We start from the raw sequence: 9,320 nt of genomic DNA, 5'->3' as shown, positions 1-9,320 counted from the left end.
CCTAGAAAATTTCTGACAACTGCAACAAATGAAGTCCAGGCTTTTTGTTCAGCTTCATTCATCGAATTGACAAAGGCAAGATCGTTAATGAGTTGTCTTATTTGTGGGCCGTCAAATATTCCTGCTTTAATTTTTTCTATACTTAACTGAGGCATAAGAATTTTAGAAAGGCTTAGGTGGGGCATAGCACAAAAAAGGTTGGGAAACACTGATCTAGACACTGCACGGCTAGAACTTACAAACTTACCTCAACTCTAGTTGAAGCATTGAATGTCAATTCGTTACCGAATGCTTACTTCATTTGGTGGATTTACCTGGAACTAACTGGATGGCAGACTAACAATGGGGAAAATATACAGGAATCAGTTCTTGCATATATGATTTAATACTGTACAAACTGGAATTAGAGCTGCACATTTCATGTAGCACTGTATGTTAAAAAAACACAGATCTAAAAAAGTAGAGCTGATAGAGAAAAACTGATTTCATATTTGGATTCAGTGACCCAAATATAGCTAAAATCAGTTCTAAAATCCTAAGCACCAAAAAAAAAATTTTTTTTTGTAGGCTTGTGTCATCCAAAGTTTAGTTTTATTAAAAATGTCATACATTAAATCCAAATACAATTTTTTGTTTTCTTATACAGTAGTCTCTCGAAAACTTGGCCTAATGTGAACCGAAGGGTGGCCGAGTTTGTGAAAATGCTGGGTTATCGAAATTGGGGTTAAAAAACAATAAGTAAGAGTGTTTCCTCAGAAAATACTGTACTGTACTTTACTGAGAATACAACAGAGAATAAACTGCCTAAATATCCTTAAACAAAAGAAAAGTATGTACTTTATGAAGGCATAGAGCCTTTACTACGTAAAAATGAAAGTTAATGAATACTCTGTGTACAGTAATTTACCTGATAAGACAGATTTCAGAAAAATGCTTTATGAGGCATAAAGTTGTCTATAATGAAAATTAACTAGGGAGTTTTTTCGTCCTGCCAGGGTGTGGCCAGGTTGTAGAGTTTCAAGTTTTCGGGACTACTGTACTAACTTTTTCTAAAAATAAACTTTGAATTCTTTTATAAAAATACTGTCTTTACTTCTTGTTTTTAGAATACTTATCATTTGTATCAGGTTGTAAAGGTGAAACTTAGATAATTATCAATAAAGTTTTTTTTAACTAACTCAACAACGATTATGATTCGGTCTTGTAGATAATCACCATCAAGATCAATCACATCTTTCCACCTTAGCTGCAAAGTTTCAATCCTATGATCACAGAATGATTGGAGTTTTTCTTTGAAGAAAGTCTTGAGTGTTGTTCTCACGTGGATCTTATCATTGAATGGTATTGACAATATGGTTCTGCAGGTATGGCTCCAAATAGATGGTAGTTAGTTGGCAGTAATCTGGACTGTAAGAAGGATGAAACAGAACTCCCAGACTGGCCTAACCAGCTTCTCTTAGGTCAGTTTAGCTCTGTGTGTTAGTGCATTGTCATAGTGGTATCAGACTGTCAGTTTTTGGACAAAGTTCTTTGATCTTGAAACACTCAAGTTGTGCTAATTCTCTAGTGGACAACTGTGGATTATTGTCTGTCAGTTTGCAGAAGAATGTGGTGGAATCACTGCCTGGATGGAGTTCATCTTAAAGCAAGAAATAGCAACCTTGAATTTTTTGAACTAATTGTAGTAGATTTTCCTGTTGACTGTCCTCATCAAACACTTTGCAGATGAATAATGCACATTCAGTGCATTATGGCCCCTTTTGAAGTGATTGAGCAACAGCATGTAAATGTGTTCTTTCAAAAGCTTCATATTGTCAGACATTGCTGACATATCTATTTCCAATGAAATATATGATGAAATGCCCCCTGGTTACTCTACATATGTACCCACATCAAACATTCTAGAACATTTTTTCCAGTCATTTGTTGAAAAGAAACAAAATGTCTAAATTTCACCTTTACAACTTGATACTCTATGAATAATATGCACACATATTTTCCAGAAATCAATGTTGGAGTTATTGATAGATGTAATATCAATGTGTGCATCATATTGTGTCATGGCAATTTTGTAAAGTTTTTCTGTTACATAATAAAAGGTTGGCAGCACTGTCGTCAACCCCTTAGGGAACCATTAGTCATGGTGACCTCATTTTACTCTCCCTTTTCTAGCACTGATCTGATAAACAAGTTATGTGAACTTCTATTTCATCTGTATTCTTTTTCCCACACAACAATTTCTACAGATATAACTAGTTTTATCACAATCTCCAATAAGTATATCAAGCCTGACAAGATTAAATATCAACTTGTGTTTGATGAACACTAATGGTCTAAAACCATTTGAATCATATCTTTTTCTACACCTTAAATTACATTGTCTTTATGAAAAGTAATCCATTTGTCAAATTAAATTTTTGGTTTGTATCATTGAACTTTTTTTTCAATGATACAAACCAAACCAAAATCATATACTTTTTTATCATTGGGCTGCAATTTAAAAAATTGTAGATCTGTAAATTACCACTCTTTTTTTTGTCTGTCTTTTCTTAATCTCGAGAATGGAGTTAGATAGATGAAAGATGAGACCAGATATGGAAACCTTAGGGGCAGAAGTCCCCAATTAACTATAACTTATGATGAAAACTGGAAGTAACATTATTTCAATTCAAAAATCCTGAAAGGAGTTAGATAGATGACTGGCACTACTCTATTGCTAACAGAAAAGTATGATGTACAGGACTAATATGAGGCGGAGAGCATATATTTTAAATTAAAATATAATTAAAAATTGCAGCCTGGCATTCTGATGATGTTAAAATAAATAATTACTCATTTTATTTACCATACTTCTGCATCTAAAGATCATGCTCTTATATGCATATGTGAGATCACACACGAGGGTATAATACCCTCTAGTTATTAGAACCATTAGATCTACTCACGGGGTCACTGGATGGCATGTAGGAGGACTATTATTTGAGTGGGGAGGAGTCGCAGGTATTTTCTGATCAATGTCCATACTTAGGAAAAGGGATAAACAGGTTTACAATAACAAAAAGGATTTAATGAATAAAATAAAACAAAGAGATACACAAATTGAAATACATAATATAAACTCTGGTAAATCGAACCTATCTAAAATACCTTTAAGCACAAGAGAGAGTTTACAATTGATAATAGCGAGGTTGCGGCTGAAGTTTTCAATGCAAAAATGTGAACATCAGATGTTCAGTGCCGCCATCCTGTAAGCCTAGAAGTTTGACAATGGCATTTGGAACGTTGAGCATGATTTTACTGATGTTCCAAATGCCATTGTCAAACTTCTAGGCTTACAGGATGGTGGCACTGAACATCTGACGTTCATGTTTTTGTGTTGAAAACTTTGGCTGCAACCTAATTAATATCTCTGTTGATCAAACTTGGAGAATGTGAGATGAATGCTGGAGAGTTGGAGTGGGACTATCTTCTTTGTCTCTTGTTAGTATGGTCAGGTCTGATTCTCATAGACTGCCTGTCTCTGGTATGGCAAATCTCTTCAATCTCTTCTTCTGTGGACTGCCTGTCATTTATGGCACATTCGAATTAATCAGGAACTGCCCCAAACTCATGAATTTTTCCCTATTTATTCTCAGTTCCCATCAATCAGATTGTAGGATTCTGATCGTCTGACCTGACACACATCTGATGCAAGAGACAGATGTTCATCTGATAAATTAGATAAGAACTTTCTAAGGGCAGTTCTACTTATTCCCCCTTTCCCACACAAAACATCGATTTTTGGTCTATTTTATAGCTAAAATATTACATAGAGATTATTTATCAAGTGGAAAAATCTAAGAAATGTGACAAATAAAATGAATAAATTGCTCTCTGTTCTTGCATTCTCACACACAGAAATATGGTATTTGAAATGATAAATAACAAGATAGAAATATGACTAATAATATAGACCTATCCATAAGTAAGTAATGCACACTATCTAATATTAGAAACATTATAATGATTTATATTTATCTTTTCTTTCATATTTTACTAAGTTCATATGTATATACTCAACAGCAGATTTAGGGATGCACAGAGTACAGCTGCACTTCCTTCTCAGTTGGTAATTTATTATTTATTATTACAGTAGAGCATCGATTATCTGACTCAATTGAGGACTCAGGTTGGTCGGATAACAAAAAATTGGATAACCGAAAATAATGAAAAAAATACATTATTAGTATAGTATATTAGGATAGCCCATGTAATTAGTATATTAGTATATCGCTATTAACCAACTTAGTGTTGAATTTTCATTGATGTTTAGCCTAACAAATGTTTTTAAAATAATAATTGTCGCTATTGTATCGTTAAAAATTATTTTTAAATTATTTTATTGCTCACAAAACAACCACTCATAATTTGAAAATTAAGTCTCGTTTAAATACTGGCCTCCCGTCAATGGTCGAGCCAATGTTGCCAGCTAAAACACGCAAAAATTTTACAAAAATAATATTAAAGTATACAAGACATAGCCAAATATTGTAGCGCCACATCACTAGCGGACATTTGAAATTTGCCGACTAGAACGGTCTGTTAACCAATGTGACAGTTAATCGGGAGTCGGATAATCAATGCTCTACTGTATATTGTAATATTAATTCTTTGGTAAAATATAATTTCTTCAAACCTTCACATATACAAATTAAAGTGTAAGAAAATGCATTGCATTTCTTTTGCAGTTATTTATTTCTGATTTTTAAAAAAGTCAAACAATGTATGCCAGTTGTGAGTTATTGGTGACAAATTTTAATTTATGATCAGATTCTACTGTTTACTTTCTTTTCTTTAGTGCAAAAATAATTCTATATAAATAACTAATACTAATGTTTAAATGGAAGAGTTATTTCATTTATACATTTGCCAAAAATTTTTGGAGCTGAAAATTCACATTCAATTTATATGTGTATTTTTATTTTTAACTTTAATTTAATAATATGTAATTTGCCTGAGCAAAGGTACTGTACATCAGGTAGTATTTTATGAGGTATATTATTTCTTTCCTGCATCCCATCTGAAGAATTTTGGATCTGCCATTATTTATGCAGTACTGACGGCTGGATGGCCTAGCAGTCAATGTGTCAGCCTATCGCTCTGGGGGATCCGGGATTGAATCCAGACAGGTCGAAAAATTCCTGGGAATTTTTCGGGGTTGGTCTGTCCAGATATGTCAGGTCTCTGTCTCTCACCACCCGGCCGCCCCATTGTGGTCCTGGTTGAATCAATAATGGGCTTGCCATAAGAGGCCCTCTTAGTGCTTACAGGACAGAAAGAGTTAAAAAAACACTGTGCAGAGCAGGGTTGTCCAACCTTTTTTCTTAATGGGCCAAATTAGAAATTTAGGTATATTCAGCAGGCCACAAAGGAACTTTATATAAATATATNCCAATTTAAGTTTCTTCTCCCATAGGAAAATTTCATGTCTAAATTCAAAATTTTATCTTATATTAATTATATTTTATTACTTATAGCACATTTTATCATTCAAATGAATGACAAACTGTGTAATATTAATTCATTCCAAATGTAATGGAAAAGTGAACATAGACAACTGAACTTTTATACTGAAAAAAATTTAATCTAAAATGCATTAAACAGACAACAAAAGGAGATGATGGTTTAATAATGGTGAGAGAAACGGCGTCTGTGCACAAGGTTGGTTTAATTCATTGTGTAAATGGAATAATAGATCAGTATGCATATGTTGAAATTTTGGAAAATGTTCTTCTCTTGCTCACGAAAAATTAGCATCAGATTAGAAATTTCAAGCAATGATCCTGAACACACTTTGAGGCATACCAATAAGTTTCTTAGAATTAATAATGTTACAACTTTAAAATGACTATTCCAATTGTCCAATGTAAATTCAATCAAAATGCTATAGATTGCCATTGATAAAATAATCAAAAGGACAAAGAAATCCAATTTCAATAAATTTTATGAAGATATTGAGCAATAGTGCAATAGTGAAAATAATGTTCTTTATTACGTTCACCTGTGAACTTAATAAAGAACATTATTTTTAAACTGTAAGACTAAATATCTGCATCCATAATTCCAGTATAATAAGTCCTGTTAATATATAGAATGTACTAGTATACAAAAATAAATTATAAACAGTGTTAAAAAAGGACAAAAAGGCATAATAATTAAACTTCAGATGTTAATTTAGTATCAAAAACATAAAATATTTGAGTAGCCCAAGACATAGCCAAAGATTGAAGCGCCACAGCACTGGCAAAAATTTAAATTTGCCGACTGGAATTCTTTCAGATGATTGACTTTCGGAAAATCGACGCTCTACTGTATTTTTTTTTTTCACATCTAAACAACTTATGTTGTAGAACTTTGAACCATGAAAATATATAAAGTTGATACTCAGACTTTATTGATCATGTTGAAACAATAAATGTGTAGCAGCCGATTCGTGAAATTCCCACTGCCACGAGAGGGAGCAGAGAAGGATATAAAAAGCCATCACCCATCACCTTTCCCACTGTTTGTGATTCCTTGTACAGTGTTCACAATGATTGTGAACTCTGAACTTTTTGTTGGTGAACAACACTACAAATGTAATCAGAGAGGAAGAGCAAAAAAAAAACTCCTGGGAAAGGGGTCAATCCCCAGATGACTCTGTAAACTTTCAGTGGCAGTCGAAGAATCTAATTGAAACGAGAGAGTCATGTCCAAGATAAATTGGAAATTAATAAAATATTAGTACACCATATAATGTTAAGTTTCTCAAAGACTGTTAAATGACTCTTGATGAGTTTTGCTAAGCAACGAAATTAGATAAAATTTAAGCATCTGACCAAATATTGAGAAAGTAATTCAAAACAATGTCTTCAAAGAAGTAGCTGGGACAGTGTCTTAAAGGTTGATTTTAAAAAGTATTTTTAAAAATAATAATTTTGTAAGTCATCATTTAATTGTTATGTTTCTTTAGTGGTCTTTTTACTGAGGCTATGCTTTTTCTAGTACTATACATAATGACTCAGAAGATAAAAGTTCTTTCTAAAAAGGCTAAATAAAAAGCTTTCTGATTTTTGACTTCGAGATGAAGATCTGAGTTTAGTCCTTTCAACACTAATAGAATATACAGTGATTGCCTAGAAACGCTATTAATTTCATGTAACTTTAATGAAATTTTCTAGTATGTTTAATAGCAAAATATCAGCAATTATTGTATAAGTTTGGAGAAAACTGATTAATAAAGAAAAGAGTTAGATATTATTATCAAAAATAGGATGTCCAACATTAATATAACATGTACTGATTGAAATTATTATTGGAATCCATGAAATTTGCAAAAAAATATGATCAACAATTGAAAAGAAAGGTTTAGTAAATTGCATAGTATCTTACTTATTAAAAATGGGATGTGGGAAGGACCTAACTGTAGAAGAAAAGATCAAAATTGATGTATTTCACCAGGAAGGGAGAAAAGTAACTTGGATTGCTAAAAATTTGGGACGACCTCATTCAACAATCTCAAAGTATATCAATAATAAAGATCAACAAACAAGAAAACGAAACAGTGGGTGCAAGAGTTCAACAATACCTAGAGAATGATATGCAATTGTTCAACATGCACTGCAAGAAAACACATCTGTCCAGAAAATCAAAAATGAATTGAAGCTGAGCTGCAGTAAATCAACAGTAATTTCATCAATCATTTTGATGAAAGAAACATTGTTTCTTTCATCATTTTGATGAAAGAAACATTGTTTCTTTCATCAAAATGAAGACAGGCAACCAGCTCGAGGAGAAACACAAACACCTTTGATTACAGTTTACCAGAAACAACTTTGAAAGAAGAGAAGGATGGCAAAAAGTAATTTTCTCAGATGAGAAAAAGTGGAATCTCAACGAACCTGATGGTTAATTATTATTATTATTAGGCAGACAAAAGACTAGATCAAAAGCAGTACTCAAAGAGAGTAGCCAGTGGTGGTTTGATGGAATGGAAAGACAGATCTATTATTTATTGAAAGTCAAAACAACTCTCAAATGTATCAGGAGCTTGTCTGGAGGCAGCTCCAAACTTACGGACAGAAAATTGCTGGACAGGACTTTGAATTCATGCAGGATGATGCAAGTTTCCGTGTATCAAAATCAATGTTATCCTTTTTTCGGAGAAAGAATGTCCAGCTTTTGGACTCAGTGCAGATTTAAACCCAATTGAAAATCTTTAGGGTGACTTGGTTTTCCAAATGTATAGGAGTGGAAAGTAATGCAAGACCATCACTGAACTAAAGGCTGCTCTCATTGAGACATTGGAAAATGCTCCACAAGAACGACTGCAGTCTTTGATAATTCAATTCAAAATTCAAAATTGATAATTCAAAATGTCTGATTGCTACCATATTTGGAAACAAGCTGAAAAATACAAAATAAGCTACTAATTTTAATTTAAAGATATGAATCATAAGTCAAGACATTCTATTTTTGCTAATAGTATCTAGCTCCTTTGTTTATTAATCATTTTTTTTCAAACTTGTGCAATAATTGTTGATGTCTTACTATAATAAAGAGTTTCTNTAAATTCAGGGATTCAAATAAACCCTGAAAAGCATGGGAAACATGTTGAATTATTGCATTGTATAGGATAATTAATAGGCAAGGAATTTAACTAAAATTCTACCTCTTCAAATTGTTTAGAACAGGGTTCTCCAACCTTTTCTCCTAATGGGCCAAATTAGAAATTTACATATATTCAGTGGGCCACTACGGTACTTTATATAAATATATGCTTTTAAAAAGTTCAAAATGTGAATATCAAATTTTAATAACAAATATATATAATTACAAAAAATAATGTATTGTTGACAGTAAAAAAATTATACTCAAAATAAAAATAAATTCAATGCAATTTTTGACATTGCCTTCCTTTTATAATATTGTCAATATCTGCTTTTATAGTACTAGTCTTAATTCTAAGAATGTTAGTTAAATGGGAATCACTCAATCTATTTCTTTCAGCAGTTTTGATATTTTCATGCACGAAAAGAATTGTTCACAACAGTATGTTTGGCATGTGGAGTAGTACAATTTTCTAACACCAATTATGTCATTACGATATCAAAGTGTATCTGGTGAAACGAGAATAACTTTTATGACATACTTTACGAAAATAAATTTAGGGTGCAGTGGGCCACAGGTTGGACATCCCTGGTGTAGAGCATCAAAAACTAAAAAATACATATATATTATATATATAAACTTTAAGGGCTCATATTATTCCCTAAAAACATTTTTCCATTATTTAAAAAAAA

The sequence above is a fragment of the Centruroides sculpturatus genome, unplaced genomic scaffold (genome assembly GCF_000671375.1).
Source record: "Centruroides sculpturatus isolate CEXI.00-Female unplaced genomic scaffold, Cexi_2.0 scaffold406, whole genome shotgun sequence".
Classification (NCBI taxonomy): domain Eukaryota; kingdom Metazoa; phylum Arthropoda; class Arachnida; order Scorpiones; family Buthidae; genus Centruroides; species Centruroides sculpturatus.
This window is presented reverse-complemented; position numbering follows the sequence as displayed.